The 16,426-nt window shown below is 62.5% G+C and overlaps 1 protein-coding gene across 2 annotated transcripts in view; it reads right to left on the bottom strand.

Annotated features, from left to right (window-relative positions):
- Positions 1-14,587, bottom strand: part of SH3TC1 (SH3 domain and tetratricopeptide repeats 1) — a 44,811-nt gene extending 30,224 nt beyond the window's left edge. The window contains exon 1 of one of the 2 annotated variants that reach the window (XM_035005385.1): positions 14,505-14,587. The gene's annotated coding sequence lies outside the window, so the exon portion shown is untranslated. Of the gene's footprint in view, positions 1-582; positions 746-14,504 lie in introns of those variants that run through there. The other variant, XM_035005383.1, reaches the window with a different exon arrangement.
- Positions 14,588-16,426: the final 1,839 nt, after the last annotated feature.

The following is a 16,426-nucleotide window of genomic DNA, read 5'->3' as shown; positions in this document are numbered from 1 at the left end:
ACGGGCCCAGCGCCGGACCTGGCAATACACGTCCTGGGTCCGCGTCCCCCCCTACAACTGTGTGGTCGGTGCCCCTAGTCACAGCGCTCATCCCCAGCCAGTGGATAGAAAAGAGGCCCAGAGATGGTGACCTCAGAGTGGCCAGGTCAGAGCTGCAGAGCCACCCTGGGCTGTCCTGTGGTGTCCCTTGTGGTGTCTGTCCGATGTGGCATCCCCCCCAGTGTGGGGGCCCACTCGAGACCCTGACACCCGGACTCGGACTCGGCTCCGCGCCCCATCCAGACCCTGGCATGCGCTCGCTGAGTGCCCACGGGAAGGGGGGTCAAGCAAGATCACAGAAGCAAGGGGCTTCATCGGCTGCTGTGGTCTCCTCACGGGCCCCCACAGCCTTCCAGACTCCCCCGACTTCAGCTCTGCTCCCCACCGTCCCAAGATGCCAGAGGAGTCTTCAAGAAAGTGAAAGTTGACAGACTAGTCTTAGACCCACCGTGGGCGGCAGGCCCCGGCTCCGTGGACCATGCCCGCTGGGCCAGTCCTTGTCCCGCCCGCCCCAGCGCTCCCCCCGCCCGCCGCACCCCATACCTGCGTCCCGCTCCTCAGAGGCAGCTCCCGGCCCAGAGGAAGGGGCGGGGGCGTGGGGGGCAGCAGGACGACAGGCCCCAGGTGGCCGCTCCCGGCTCCTCGCTGGCTGGCCCTGCGGCCGTCTCAGCTGGCCAGGACAGGCGGCAGCCGCCCACGGCCCGGCTGACTGCACGGTGGCCGCCACCACCCCCTGCTTCCTGCCACACTTCCTCCCTGCGCCGCGGGCCGGCCCGGTGGCGAGAGGCAGGCCCAGTGCGCCTCGCGCTGGTCATTAGCTCCTCCCTGGACCGGCTCCAGGCCCGGACGCGCCCGCCCAAGATGGAGACACCCAGGCTCCCACCCAGGCCCCCCGGATTGGGGAAGTGCCCCAGCCGCCGGCCCCACGGCCCCAGCACCCTCTGCTCCGCTCTGCTCCTCTTCCGCTTGGTGCACGCACACGCACACGCCACACACAACTCTCACACGACACACACGCACACGCGTGCACACGCATGTTCATACGTGACACATACATGTACGCACACCCGCACGATGCACACATCACATTTGCACACACAGGATACACACACACATCTTGCACACACGATACACAGATACATGCACTCACACAACACGCACGCGTGTGCACCCCTTCCCTTTGCCGGGTGCTGCCCCCGCCCGCTGGCCCACCAGGGACAGATGGGGCTCGGGCCACAGGTCCCCCCACCGCTGACTTCCCACAGGCTCTGGGACCCACCTGGGACTCGGCTCCCCGGGAGCGGGGACAAGCAGGAAATGAGCTGGGGTCGGCCCGCAGCCCCGCCCTCCCGTGTGCTCTCACGCCCCCCCCCCCCCCGCCCGGGGGGCCCCCCCCCCCCCCCCCCCCCCGAGGCAGGGGCACGGCCCGTCCCTGGCCCCAGCCCAGGCCCAGGGATCAGGAGGACAGCGACCCTCTCCTCCGTCCTGTGTGGGGCAGGCCTGGATTACCACCACGAGAAATCTCTAATTCGGCGGTCATGGGACTGTTTTGCAGACAGTGAAACTGAGGTCAGAGAGGTCGTGGGACGTGCCCGAGGCCAGTGAGGACTAGAAAAGCCCAGAACTGGGTCTGACAGACACTGAGGCCCCCAGGCCAGGGCACTAAGCACCACCACGGACACGTGGGCAACGGCTCTTTGTCACAGGGGAGGGCTGCTATGCACGCTCGGGATTCCAGCTGCATCCCTGGCCTCGGCCCGCTAGATGCCAGTACCCCCAGCCGCCCCCCCGGCCCCAGCCGTGACCACCCAACACCCCTCCGGACATGAGTCACCCGGGGGCGACGTCGGGCCGAACTGCTGCTCCAGGCCGAGCTGCCTCCAACCTCGGAAGGTGGGGGGCCCAGCAGGTCACCAGCAGAGCCAGGCCTGACACTCGGGCCCCCACCACGCCCGGCCCGGCCACGTCCCACTGCACGGAGACCGCACAGACGGAGCCAGGGGTCAGGCAGGACGTTTTCACCGTCCCCATGACCGCAGGCCGACTAACGGGGACAACTGGAAGCTACTCGGTGGGTCCCAGGGGACCGGGGGGCCGCAGAGCAAGAGGGGAGGCAGCTTCCACAGCAGCTCCGGCTTCCCACTGGGAGGTCCAGGCTGTCCCCTCCGTGGGGTAGGAGTAGCTGTCTCTCTGGAGGGACAGCTGTGATGGTCACTGTGCCAATGCCCTGGGGCTTCGGGGACAAAGCTCCGTGGACTGGGTGCCTTAAAGTGACCGAGGCCTATTCCCTCCCCGTCCGGAGGCCAGAAGTCTAAATCAAGGTGTGGGCAGGGCCGCGCTCCCTCTGGAGGCTCCAGAGGGTCCTTCCCATCTCTTCCAGCTCCCGGGCTCCTGGCCACACAGCTCTGTCTCCCGTCACCACCTGGCCACCCTGTGTGGCTCTTCCCTTTCGTATTGTATTTGGGGCCCACCTCATCTCGAGACCCTTACCTTAATTATACCTACAGAGACACTTTTCCCAGACGAGATCGTGTCTGGAGGTTCCCCTGGATACACCTGTGGGGCCACCATCCCGCCCCAAACTCCTAGACGCCCAGGGGAGTGGGAAGCAGGCCAAGGACAGGGCGGTTAGTGAACGCGGGTGCCCACCTGCCTGCCCGCCGTGGCTCCCCGCTGTGGCTCCCCGCAGCCTCAGCGACCTGCAGGCCTTCGAGGCTCCGTCCTCCTGCCCACCTCTGGGGCAAGAGGGGGCCCTAAATGAGGTCCAGGTGCCCTGTCCTGAAGCTCCTCCCAGGTGTGAGTCCTTAGCACCCCTTCCTCGCAGACACCTGCCCCTCCATCTCTCCACCCTCCTCCGTCCACCCCAGTTCTGCCTCCAACCTTGCCCAGCTCCCTGTGCCTGTCTTCACAGCCCTGGAAATGGTGATGCCCTACCCCTCGCAAGGACCCGCTGAACCTCAGAAGTTGGATTCCTTGCACCTTCTCTGTAGGCTGGGGGCTCCCCTGCCATGGCCACTCTCCTGGGCGAGCCTGCCTCTCCCATCCAGACACAGGCGCCCCAGCCCCCCTTTGCACTGGCACCGGGGACCTGTGGACGCCCGCAGATGGGCCCACAGCCTCCTCCGGCCTGCTCACCAGAGAGCAGAGCTCAGGCTGCCCCACAGGGTGGGAGGTGGGCACCTGCGTCCAAGGACAGCACACCTTGCAGGTCAGCTCTGCCGTGCTGGCCACACGCCCTGGGTGCTTTGGTTTCTCAGAGAAGCCCCAGGGGGCTCAGATGCTCTTCCGTGGTTTTGCTCTGGGTCCTCACGAGCATTAAACTAGATGCAGAAGTCTCTAGCAGGCCATGTGCAGCCCGTTACCACAGCTACACCTGAATGTTCGTTCATTTTACAAATGCTGAGTGTCTGGGCCTCTCCTGTGGCCGAGGCCCATGACAGCAGGAGATGCAGCTACCAGGCAAACGGAGAAAGAGGGACGCGTCCGAAGGTCAGCACCTCCACCAGCGCCCTCCCCGGCCCTGCCGCCCACCCTGCAGCCCAGGGCTGGCTGTGCCACAGCTCGGGGTGGGGTGGGGGGGCGTCCGCAGGCAGAAGCCCGGCACGGGCACTGAGCCCACCCTCTCCAACCCACTGCAGGCCCCTGCTCCTCTCGGCCTCCGTCTCATGTCTGTGAGCTGGGACCCCGAACTCTTCAGCCCGTGTTCCAGAACCCACAGTGTGCAGAACATGAGATGCTTGGCTTTGTTTTTCTGGAAATTGTACTGAAAGAGGCCCCAGATGGGCTCCACATCCATAAAAGGGCCTGGACACATTTCCTCTCCTGGCCATTGTCCCCCGCTGGGGCCCGGACCCTGTATCCTGTTTGTATCCGCAGCTGTGCTCTTGGCCCGAGGCCGGGGCAGTTTCCAAGGGCTTCCCCAACTGTGCCCAGCACTCTGACTCTGCACTCACACACTGACCCCACAGAATGCAGCCCAATTCCACACAGCACACCCCAATCCAGGGTCTCGACTGCACAGTGCACCCCAACTCTAGTGTACCCCAATTCTGCAAGTGCACCCCCAAGAGCCTTCCAGAGGAAGAACATGAGCTTTCTAGGTCAGGGGACTTTCCAAACAAGGGTCCCTCCTGCAGGGTGGGCAGGGGGCAGGCCCACACAGCCCAGTCCTGAGGCCCTGTGGGATAGCTTGTCACTTCCTGGGCCTCGCTCTGCCCCGTGCAGATGGCAGTCAGATTTGGGGGACTCTAAGTGCCCCCCACACACCTGCAATAGCCCTGGGGCCGGACACGGTTGTTGTAATAAATTCCAATCGCCACTTGCCAAGAAGATGCTAGATCCAGGGGATACAGCCCTCCTGGCGTGAATATTACGGCCATCTGCTGGACTGAGAGGCAGATAGGCGTGGGGTTGGCAGCTGTCCAGGGTCACCCAGCCCAAGGGCAGTGCCACCAGCTGGTGTCTCAGGTCCGCCCTCCCATGGCACCTGCACACAGCTGGGGTCTCAGGTGTCCCCGGCGCCAAAGCAGATGCCCTGACTCTCCAAGGCGTGAGACAAGCAGCCAGAGAAACCACAGCCCGACTCCCAGGAGCTCTGGAGGGCACGTCCTGCCCGAGTCTGGGGTTTTCTCAGGAATCAGATCCTTGTGTCTTCCAGCACCAAACCCTGATTTTAATTATTTTCAGGTGGCAATTCAGAGAACAAGAGTTCACCTCTGTCCCTTTTCCCATCACAGGGACCAGCGGATGTCTCACCGAACTGTAAGGGTCAGCGGGTGCTGCCCCGCCGTCCACAGCCAGACTCCGCGTCCTCAGCGCTCTCCCCTCACGCCCACCTCTCCGGCCAGCCTTTCTCTCCCTCCCGAGGGCGCTGCATAGGAAGCCGACCAAACCACCCAACGGAGGCGCTTTCCCCGGTGGCAGGCACATTTGAGGAAGACGGATGGCTTCTCAGGACAAATGCAAGAGACGCATTTTCTAGCCAGTGTGGATGCCGTGGGCACGGCTACTGTCACCGGGGAAAGCACGTGCGTGTGCAGAGGGCCAGGGGCTGACCGCCGCGTACCGGGCGCTGGAGCCCACACTCGGGGGGCGTGCAGGCTGGTGCAGCCCCGGCCGGTGTCTTCCCTGCGGCCTCGGGGAGTCATGCAAGGAAACGGAGGTTTGGAGAGCGACAGGGACAAGGACCCCTGGCAGGGCCTCCTCAAGGCGGGGCCCTGACACTCCACACACCCTTAAACACGCACTGCCGCTCCCTATCTCCCCAGCGTCCTTTGTGTGGAAGACTGTCAAAGGCTTCCTTCAAGATGAATGTGGCCCCAGGTAGCACTGGGAAGTCCCCAAACCGGTTCTGCGTCCTTCCCTTGGGAAAGTCTACACCTCCGGAGGGGGCCCAGCTGCAGCCCTGAAGCCCCCAGTCAAGCCTTCCGCTGTAACTTCTAGGGCATTCTCAGAAGGTTCAGGGGGCCCCCTCTTCCTCCCTAAATCCAGTCCCTGACAGGCAGAGATTCCCGTCCTCAGAGCCCTGAGGCAGCTCCTGCCAGACCCTAGGACCACAGACATGGACCCGGACCCAGCTTGGGCCCGGACCCTAACCCCAGCTCAGACCTGGACCCCAACCCAGACCTGGACCCTGGACCCCGGCTTGGACCTGGACCCTGGCTCGGACCCTGACCCTGGCTCAGTGGGGACGGAGCCCCAGGCTGCGATCCAGAGGCAGGAGGCAGGGGCTGAAGGTTGCCCTCCACCCTCTGCTTATTTTTTATTTTTTATTTTTTAGCCCAGGGGGCAGATAGCAACCATTGGAGTCAAATGACGACAAAAGGCGATTTTGAATTTGTCATGTGGTCTTAAAGCATCCCCGAGTGTCTGGGACTGTGATGACCCAGGCCTCCCCCATGCCCAGCTGGGATCACCCGGCAGCCTCCCTAGCACATGGCTCAGCGTCTTGGTGGATCCCTTACTCCACCCTGAGATAGCTCTGCTTCCTGGGGTTTGGAGTTCCCCCCCTGCCACCCACGATCTTGGTCCCACTGTCTCAGCTCTGCCTTCCAGGTCCCCACCCATGCAGGGCTCACAGACAAGTTGGGGAGACAGACTTAGAAATGGCCTGGGATAATCCTTGCAGTGGCAAAGGGAAGCCTAGGATGGAAAGGAGTGGAGGACGAAATCAAGGAAGGCTTCCTAGAGGTGGAGGCCCTCGGGCCGAGTCTCAGAGGAAGAGGGCCTAGGCAAAGGGGGGGTGTAGAGGTCTTCCCAGGGCCAGGCCCAGAGAGAAGGGGACTTAAACCCAGCCTCCACCTAGAAAACCCTAGGCATGCAGCTTTATGGAAGCTCCAGACGCTGGGTCACACTCTTGCCCTGAGGGTTAATCCACAACAGGCCATAACGCTGAATCTTAGGAATGTGCAGGCCCCTGGGGTGGGTGGGGTAGGGTATGTGACTACTCCCCACTCAGCGGGTGCCCTGGGCAGTAGAAACAAGCCAGGGCCACACAGGCAATTCTAGAGCTGGGGTAGCAACGCTTTCTGCAAAGGGCCGTCGGTGGGTCCAGGCCGGGTGATGGTGACCATACCAAGTAGGCGGCGGTCACACAAATAGTCAACAAGTAGGTGCTCAGTGTGCTGGTAAAACCTTATTTACAAAACAGACTGGGTTTGGCCCTTGAGTGGGTTCTGCTGCAGAGGATGGGTGGGGTGGGGATCCGCGGAAAAGCATCTCAGGATTCCCCCCGCCCCCAAGCAGGAAGGAGGCCGCCCAAAGGTGTTCCCTGTCGCAATGGACTCGGATATACAAAGGTTCAAGTGGAGGGTGGAGGCCGGCCCTGGCGCCGGGGACAGAAACAGGCTTTAAGCTGGCACAGGATCGAATCCATGGAGTGTGTCCTGCCTCCCTCCAGCCCCTGATTACAGCAGTCACTGCACACACAGTTAACCTGTCACGGATTCGCAAGACCCAGCGCTTAGAGCTCGGGAGATGAGCGCCACATAAAGACAGGTGATTGGGTAACAGGCTTACGGACAGGGAACCGAAACGCGGGAAGGGAGGGACCCTCCCCCAGGGTCGCAGGAAAGAGGGTCCCCAGTGTTCGCATGGTCCACGCTAAGCAACACCCCATCGTCTGTCCTGGTGTAAGATGCAGATGTGACCCGGCCTAGTGCCATTTCCCAGACAGGCAAATGGGCAAAGGACCACCGCAGACCTTCCAAGGCACACGGGAACTTTCCTGAGCCCCGCCTGGGGCCGAGGAACCGGGAAGGTGGGGCTGGAGATGCCCGTCCTCAGCATGCCCGGGTCTGAGATGCCACCAGCCTGGAGCCTGGCACCCAGCTGCCCCGGGACACACATAAAGGCCTAGAACAGGGCTGTGCTCAGCAAGCCTCGGCCTGTGTTTGTTATTTTTGGCCTTAGTGGCTGAAACCACCCCAATCAAAAGATGAGCAAAGCTCTAGTCCCCGAGATTTCAGGAACTGCTCTTTGCAAAACAAGGATATTGGGACCAAACAGGCTTATGATGATGGATGGCCACCCCGGGCCAGGTCACAGAGTTGCAGGAAGCTGTCAGCGTTTCCCAAGCTCAGCCGGGACTGAAGACGCCCACACCCCCGCCACGGCCTGGGTCATGGTCATCCGGCCCTGTCAGGGCAGGTGGCGCCCTCAAGCCAGGGACCCACTGACTCAGCGGTCCAGCAGCTCCTCCTTGGCCTGGCAGGGCCAGCCCTAGAGCTGGCCAGGTGCCCGGGCGTATCTGCCGGGCAGGCTCCGAACTGTGCTCCTTCATCTGACCTGGCCAGAAACAGAGCTTTCAGAAGAGGGGTGCCCCTTCTCAGCATCCCAAATAAGGCACCTTGGGTCCTCAGAGGAAGCTGGTCAGAAATGCATAAAGGCTGTTTTCATGGCCCTCTCAGGGAGCAAGGCCCTGTGGGCATGTCCTCCTGTCACATCGCGGGGGGGCCCTGCAGGGCCTGCCAGCTCTGAGTAGCCCCCTCCTCTACTAAAGGACAGATGGGGTCCTCAGGAGACATCCAGCCAGGAGTGGCCCAGTCTCAGGAGCACCGTGGTTTCTCCCTTTGTGGGACAGGCACGTCCAACCCCCTGGACCGTTTGGCTGTGAGCCATGGGGTGACCCAGAGGGGTTAGCACAGAGGAGACAGGGGTAGAGAGGTCTCGGTCACCCCAGCTTACAGAGGAGACCCCAGAGAAACCCTGGTCCCACCGAAGCTCACTCCCCAGAGCACCAACATTCCTGACTCTGGGTGGGCCCCCGGCTGGAATTCTGGGCTGGAATTCTGGACATTCTCTGCAGCCCAGTCACCAGGGGCTGGATTTGGAACCAGGCTTATGCAAACATTAACCGAACCCCAGCCTCCCGGGGCGGGGAAGTCCTCCCAGCCAAGACCATCTCCCTGGAAACCAGGCCCAGGTCAGGGCAGGCGGGTGGGCGGAGAGCTAAGGTGGGAATTTCCGCAGGACTCCCAGAAGTCCCCCTCGGGCTGTGCTGGGACGGGTGAGGGGGACACTGTCAGCCCCCAGGTCACTGAGAGGGTTCAGGGCATGTGTTTGGCTGCTTCCCCTCTCTCGGCTCCCTTTCCGACAACACCTCCTCATTCCCTCCTCAGCCTCCTCACCCACCCACCACCCCTCAAAACCGGCCTTGTCCACACCAGCTCCCTCGTGTTGCCTCCAGTGGCCCTCTCCTCCCTGTTTCCTCCGCCCAGCTGACCTCAGGCCCCTTCTGAACACCTCCTCCCTCCTCCTGGTGTCCCTCTGCCCGCACTCTCCATCTACACCAGCCCTGTGAGCTCCTGCAGGTCAGGACTTCTAGAACCTTCTGTCTGCACGCATCAGCCCAGGATACCATCTATCTCGGACCTGGGGGCGGAGCTGGAGCTGCAGGGCATTCCCCTTGGCGGGGAACTGGACACCTGCCCCCCGCTACCCACTCCTCCCCCACCTTTCCCCTGAGCCACCGGCACCACCAGCCCCCTCTTCCTGTTGACAACAGAGCCTCCAGCCTCGGCCACACTTGCACGTCCCTCTTCCTGGTCACCTGCTCCGCCGGGCTCTGACCCCCACTCCCCACAGTCTCCCTCAGACACTGCCTCCTTCCAGCCTCCCCAACCGCCCCCCACCGAGTCGCACAAGCCGGCCCTTCCCCAGCACCGGAGCGCCCTGAACCCGTGGGCACTGGAACTGGGGTCTCCGAATACACCGTCACTTGGTTAGCACACAAGGACCCACGATGGGAGCGCCTCCGGGCACAGAAGGGCCTACGTGCGTGTGTGTGTTAAATGACAGACACAATACCAGCAAAGGGGGCAGGGGGGGCCCAGGCCCCGCAGGACACGGAACACCTGCCACCTGATGCGGTAAGTCGGACAGACGCTGACCTTTTCCGGCCGCCCACCCTCCGGTGGCTGGCCTTCTTCCCGGCTCTCCCGGGAGGCCGCTGGGCCGGAGGGAAGCACGCGGGCCTGGAGCCGGGCGTGAGTGCCAGTGAGGTCCCCGGCCTCGGAGCCCCGATGTGCATGTGAAGGCGCCTGGCAGGGCCGGGACGCAGCACTCCTGCCCTCTGACCCATGTCAGAGAGGCGGGGTCAGGGTCGCAGCCCCCTCCCCACGGCCCCCCGATTCCCCTGAGCCGCTGCCCCTCACCGGCCACACCCGCGCCCTTCCCAGGCCAGCAGCGAGGACTCACAGGCCGCGACACTGCTCTGGCGGCAGCCTGGGAGCTCCCCTGACTCGCTGCGCGATGGGCACGGCCTCCACCTCGCTCTCCCTGGCAGGGCCTTCCTGCGTTCACAGAGGGCAGCCCCGGGGCCCAGCCACCCCGCACGCCCGTCCCACGGGCTCCCATGCTGGCCACGTGCTACGGCGCAGGGGTGCTGAAGAGCGAAATGCGGGTGCTCTGGCCTCCCCTGGCGTGCAGAGAGGCTGGCACAAAGGAGAGCACCTACTGTCATTGCTGTTCAATGCGGGCAGGGGTCGGGGGCCGGCAGCATTGCCCAGCCCAAACCCGCCAGCCCTGCTCTGCGCCCAGCCCAGTCCGGGGCACCGGGGCACGGATGCGTCAGACGGCCTGCCCTCCGGAGTAAGCACAGCCCAGGAAACGGACGGAAACCAGATGGCACAGCTGGGGCCAGCATGACAGAGGACGCGCAGAGAGCCCGGGGCCACCACACAGCGGGGATCCTGCCTGCAGACAGCTGGGGAGGCTGCCTGGAGGAAGGGCTCCGAGCCAGGCCCTGGCAGGTGAGATGCACTCCCCTCTGGGATAAACACCAAGCCCAGCACCTTGTAGTGCCATCTTGTAGGAGGTGGGGAGGGAGGGAGGGATGGACAAGGGACAGAGAGACGGATAGATCCCCACAATGACGGGACACAGGAGCCAGTGAAGAGCTCCCAATGGCCAAAGCTAGACCCTCAGAGCACCAAAATAAAGGTTGTAACCTGAAATACAGAAGAAATACCCAGAAGCCCACACTAATGTGAGTGATTGAATACCTAAGTAAGTGGAGAAGACACAGATATTCCCTGGGGTAGAATTCCAGCTAATGCGTGTAGCCCCTCCATCCCCCGGCCGGGCGCCGTGTGGAAATGCAGGAAAGCACTGCTCTCCATGGGGCCCCACAAACACCACGGCGATCAAGGCGGACGCCAGCAGGGACAGGCCCTGTCCCTGCCGGGATGTGGTAAGGGCAGCGTGTCACCCCGTGCTCTTCCTCCCCAAACTAAAACCCGGTGTCCGCACGAGAAAGGCATCAGACAAACACAAACCGAGTGTGTAACGGGTCGGGGAGGGCGGCCGGGGTGGCAGGTGAGGAGATGAACGCGTCACACTCCTGTGCCAACACCGACTCGTCCTTATTCACCAAGGTCCGCGCTTCGTGCAAGTGCGTCCGTGTTTCCCTGAGGTCCTGTCTGTCCCCGGAGCCACAGAGGGCACCACCTCATTTGAATGTCCTTGGTTTGGGGGACCTTACTTTTGAGGAGGACGGGCAGGTCCGTGTTTGGAGAACGTTCTTCAGTCGGGATTTGTCTGGTATTTCCCCAGCCCCCTTTCCTTCAAATTTTCAACAAACAGAATGTATTGCTGGTTTTGGCTCGGAGCTGGGCTGGGCCTCGGTCCCCTCCCCGTGGCTGTTTTTAGTGGAACGGCCCCTGAGAAGCTGGCCCCAGTCAACGCTGGCCCTACTCCGTGCCAGAGAGGACCCAGCACTCTACCGAGAAGGAGTGAGGACCCAGAGCAGGCAGCTCCTACCTGCCTGATATCTTAAAAGAGGTGAAATCATGCTCAATCTCCCCCCAGCGAGAAGTGCAGAATGATCCCCAGAGCCTCTGTCACCTCCCGGGTCAGCAGCACCCAGCATTGGTCAGCACACTCGTGGAGGACCGCGGAGGGCAGGTGCAGGGGCCAACCTGAGGGCAGCTGAGCCACCAGCACCTAAAAAACCACATCCTTGACCCGCGGCCCCCCCTCCAGAGCACACGACCGCCCGCGCCACAGGGGTGTCGGAGCTCCTCCTAACAGCATCTCCTTGGAAGGAGCCCAGCAGTCAAGCTCGTGAGGCTCCAGCCAGCACCTGGGGGCCCACACTGGCTGGCCTTCACGAAGGGCCGTAAACGAGCAGGGGGCTGAGTAGGTGCAGCATGGGCATTTTGCAGGGCGGTGAACCGGTCACGAGAGCCGTGGCGGCGGCTGCATGACATCACGCGTTTGTCAAGGAATGCGACAGTGTGCCCAGGACCTGCAGGAGGAGGTCAGGGGACACCAGGATGGAAGCAGCGTGACCCAACAGGGACCGTGTTACCCACGCATGAGCCAACCTCACTGAAGGTGGCAGTGGGCGCGCCAGACCGAAGCCCAAAGGAGTCATGTGTTCACACTGGGCTCCAGCTGGTCACGCTGCTCCCCACGAGGCAAGGGGACAAATTCTTATACTTCCGCACATGTGCAGAGCAGGGGGAGTTTGAACAATAGAGTAGACGGACGGTAAATGGTGAAAGCCAGGTTTCTCACTGCTGGAGTGAATGAAGGAGAGGGGCCAGGACGGTCCCCGTGGGGATGGATGAGAGGCGGAGACATCAGGTCTCAGTTAATGGAGACATATTTTACCCTCAAAAGTACTTAGATCCACGTGCGTACCCCGGTTAGATGCACGCATGCACTAACTTAGAGATACACATACACACACAGGTTAGTGTACTCACACTTGCAGATCTGCGTCCAAAAGACCCAGGCACACTCAAGAGTGCAGACAGATCTTGCTTTCTAAGACCATTCTCTGACTAAAGGAATCGGGACCCTTGGAGAAATGGCTGATTCCAAGACCAGGCAGGCAAAGGTACAGGATGGGCCTGGCTTGTGGCGCCAGCAAGGAAGGAAGTGAATGATGAATGAATGAGTGAATGAATGAATGAAATCTCACATGATGGGGTGAGTCAAAGGACAGAGCAGCCAAGTGAAAGAGCTCCCAATGGCCAAAGCTAGAAAAATTTGAGCAACGAAATTAATTAGTATTAGATTACACCCCAAAGTATAAAATTAGTTATGTGAGTCTATCCAACATAAATAAATGAGCAAATGAATGAATGAGGGAGAAGGGACAGATCTCCCGAGCAGGAGAGCTCCCAGTGATTTATGTGGATGTGCCACCTCCAGGAGGGAACCCACGCCACCCCCCTCCAGTCCCCAGGCGTGCATGGTGCATGGCCTGCTCAGGGCACAGCCTGGGAGGGCCAGGAGGGGGGCTGGCTGTGTGCTCAGGAAACCTGGCAAACCCCACCTCGGCCAGGGGGTCAAGGTCACCATCCCAGGGACCGGTCCCGTCGATGGCAGGTGCCCTTGACCTGATGGGATGGGCGGGCACTGCGCCCCCAGGGTCTTCCTCCCTAGAACCCACGATCCCCGTCTGATCACGAGAAATAATCAGACCAGTCCTCACGGAGGGACGCCACGCAGAACACCTGCCCAGGACTCCTCACGAAAATCATTGCAAACCAGGGAAGTCTGAGAAGCCGTCGCAGCCCAGAGCCGCCTGGGGAGATGGGAAGACGGGTCACGTGACGTCCCAGACGGGCTCCTGGGATGGGGGAGGGACATCGGGTGAAGACTAAAGGAATCTGAACCAAGTGTGGGCTTTACTTAAGAATAATGGATCCTCAGTTGTGACGAATGTACCCATCTAATGTAAGATGTCAGTAGTCAGGGAGACCGGGTGGGAGGGCTCATGAGAACTCTGTGCTATCTTGGCAATTGTTTTGTAAATCTAGACCTGTTCTAAAAAATCAAAAAGTCCCAGCAAGCTGGAACACACACAAGGTGTGTGGACAGAGAACCATTACGGCCGAAGACTTGGCAGGTGCAGCCAGGCCTGGAGCCGCCGGCCGAGGGCGAAGTCCCAGGTCTGCTGGCCGTGGCCAGCCCGGGAGCCTCGCTCAGCGGGGCTAGGAGGACGCGAGGGGCAGAGCCAAAGCACCGGGGCCACCCAGGCAGGCCTTGGGAAGACCATTCTAGTCCAGCGCTACCCTCAGGCAGGTTGTGCTGCCCACAGCCTGGGGCCTCTGTAAATCAAGGACGAGGACCCCTCCACGGGCCCCATGAGAGTCCTGCAACCACTGCGGAGGGGGGCGGTCACGAGGCTCCTTGTGCACGTGCAGAAACTGAGGTGCGGACAGGAGTAGCACCTGGCCCGGGCTCACAGAGAGGCCCCTCACTCCGGGCAGCCTGCGCAAACTCCCCCGCGGGGTCTCCGGACGGTGAGGACAGAGCCTCTCCTCTGTCCCTTCCACATCAGGCCCCGCCCCTCTCCCGCTGCCCCTTCGCTGCTCCCTGAAGGAAGGAGCGGCAGTCCCTGGGGCTGCAGGGACTTTGGCCCCTGGGGGCTGGAGGAAGAGGGGAGCAGAGAGCCCGGTGTTGAAGTCCACAGAGGGGCAGGGCAACACTGAGGCGAGGGAAGGCCAGGACCTTGGCCCCCGCCGCCAGCCCAGGGCTCCTGCTCTGCTCCACCGGTCATCAGCACCGGAGAGCGGCCGTTGACCGAGTGTGGACCCGGGCTGGGCCCCTGGGACGCTCTCACCCTACAGACAGGGAAACTGAGGTGCAGAGGGGCAGAATCACTTGCCCCCAGGGGCTCAGCCAGGATCAGAACCCCTGGGGCCACTGCCTCCTGAGTGCTGCAGAAGCCCCCACCTGTGGGGAGGCATATCCCCCCCTCACAGTGGCCACCGTGAGGACATCCAGCTTCACCCGCCCGGCTCTCCGCCCCTCTCTCGGACGTGGGGACACCAGGCTGGCCCTTCCTTGGCCCCCTGAATCCCAGGCTGACCAGGCTGCTCTCGGGGTGCACCCCCCCACGCACACCCTCCCCGGCCCCACCTGTGGGTGACCCTGAGCGCCGGACTGGGGGCTGCAGTGTAAGGGCGGCTCCTCCTGGTGCAGATCCAGCCCAGGGGCCTAGAACTTACCCTGCCAGGGAGCAGACCGGCCGAGGAAGGGAGGGAGGCTCCCTGGGGCCCCTCACCTGTGGCTGACACCAACACGGCGGCTGTCTGGGCCTCTCGGGAAGGTCTGCCACTTGGCGCCGGCCGGGGCAGGAAGGCGCACGTTTTCAGCCAGCCAGGCCCTCCAGGCTCGAGTCAGGTGGCCGGAGCAGTCCGCCCAGGTCATTGGTCGTGCCCACAGCTGCGGCCCGCCCTGCCTGGAAGGGGCCCAGTCTCCTCCCTGACCTTCCTCCTCCTTATCTGTATCGGAAGTCCCGGGTCAGCATTCCCGACCTGGGAGGGGGGGAACAGCCTGCCGGGAATTGCAGGATCCCGGAGGCTCTCAGACCCCCGCTGGGGTGCAGGCACTTTGGGGTGCCCCAGGGAGGAGGGAGGCTGGGAGGGCCCCTTCTTCGCTGGGCCTAGGAGAGCTCCCCACTCACGGGGTCCTGGTTTCTGTAGCTGGGCCTTGGGGGAAACTGGCTGGGGAACTCAGCACTTACTGAGCACCTACTCTGTGCCGGGCCCAGTGGGTCAGTGAAGACGGGCAGGGTCTCCCGTGACCCATATTTGCTCGTGATAAGCCACCTGGGCTGTCCTTAAAATTAGATTGTAGACTCCAAACCCGCCATGTCAGGATCTCCCAGGTCAGGCCCAGAAATCTGGACTTTTTAACAAGTTCCCAAGCAACCCTGGTCCTCAGGCAAGTCTGAGCAGCACCCCGGTCCCAAAGGGCACGTCTTCCTTCAGATAATCAGGCAGGTGCGCAGAGTCACCTCCCCCCCAGCCCCCCCACCAGGGCCATTCCCTCCTCAGGTGGCAACTTTCTTAACCTTTCTGTGCTTCCTGTCCCGTCCTTGAGACGGAAGGAGGCAGACACTCGCCCTAGCCCATCAGTGTTAGCGGGTTAGCGAGTGTGGGGGGCCCAAGCCAGTGCCCACGAGCACCCCGATGTGTATTTTTACACAGGCATCCTGAGACTGACTCTCAGCCACAGGGGGTGATTAGTGCTGGGGGGTGCACCGCTGGCTCAGTCGGGAGGCAGGGCATGCTGGGCCTCGGGGCTGGGCGCCTGGCTCCCGTTCCCTGGGCCGATGGGCTTCTTCGGGTGGAACAGCCCCGACACCATCCTCCATCTAGAGACATGGGCTAGCTTTCCCCAGAGCCTCACACGCTTGCCGTGTGTCCCGCACACTCCCAGGACGTGGCTTCTTCCAGGGAGGAGGGGGGCCTTGGATCTCCCACTCCCCTGCGCTGAGCATCACCCACCACTAGCTGCCCTCAGCACGCACAGCCTACAGACTCTTCTGAATCCCTTTCAACAATTCAAGGGGTAGAGATTCCACAAGTAAGCCAGACATCCAGCTCTTCTGGAAAATCCAGGAGCCTGGCTACATGGGGCGGCATTCCCACCCGACCCACTTGTGGGTGGGGGGAGCTCTCCGACGCCCACGGCCACACCGGCGGTTCCACGGGCTCACTAGTGGGTGCCCTGCAGGGACTGAGCTGTGACCCCGCTTCCCTGAGCCAGTTCCCCTGCGTCCCGGGGCTCCCAGGGACTCTCCAAGCTCTTGGACAGTGCCGCAGGCCTGGGCTGGCCTCCAGGGCCCCGCCCAGTGCCCAGGGCAGCGTGCTGGTCACTAACTGGGGCTTCCAGGTGGTTAGGTTGAGGGCCTTGCAGGGGGCCCCACACACTCAGGCTTCCCCTGCACCTTTGATTTCAAAGGCTTTGACCAGCCGGCCAGGTCTATAGTGGCCTGCTCCCAGGTGGGACGACAAAGGCCCCAGGCCCCACAGCCCTGTGGACACAGTCTGATCCCGAGAGTCCCCAGGCTGGGGCTCTACTGTGGGATTTCCCACCGCTGGAGACTTGGGGTCTAGAAGCTCCGCTCCCCCAGCCTGGCAGT

The sequence above is a fragment of the Mirounga leonina genome, unplaced genomic scaffold (genome assembly GCF_011800145.1).
Source record: "Mirounga leonina isolate KUSES-001 unplaced genomic scaffold, KU_Mleo_1.0 Mir_129, whole genome shotgun sequence".
Lineage (NCBI taxonomy): Eukaryota > Metazoa > Chordata > Mammalia > Carnivora > Phocidae > Mirounga > Mirounga leonina.
Note: the sequence above shows the minus strand (reverse complement) of the source record. Positions and strands in the feature narration are given on the sequence as shown.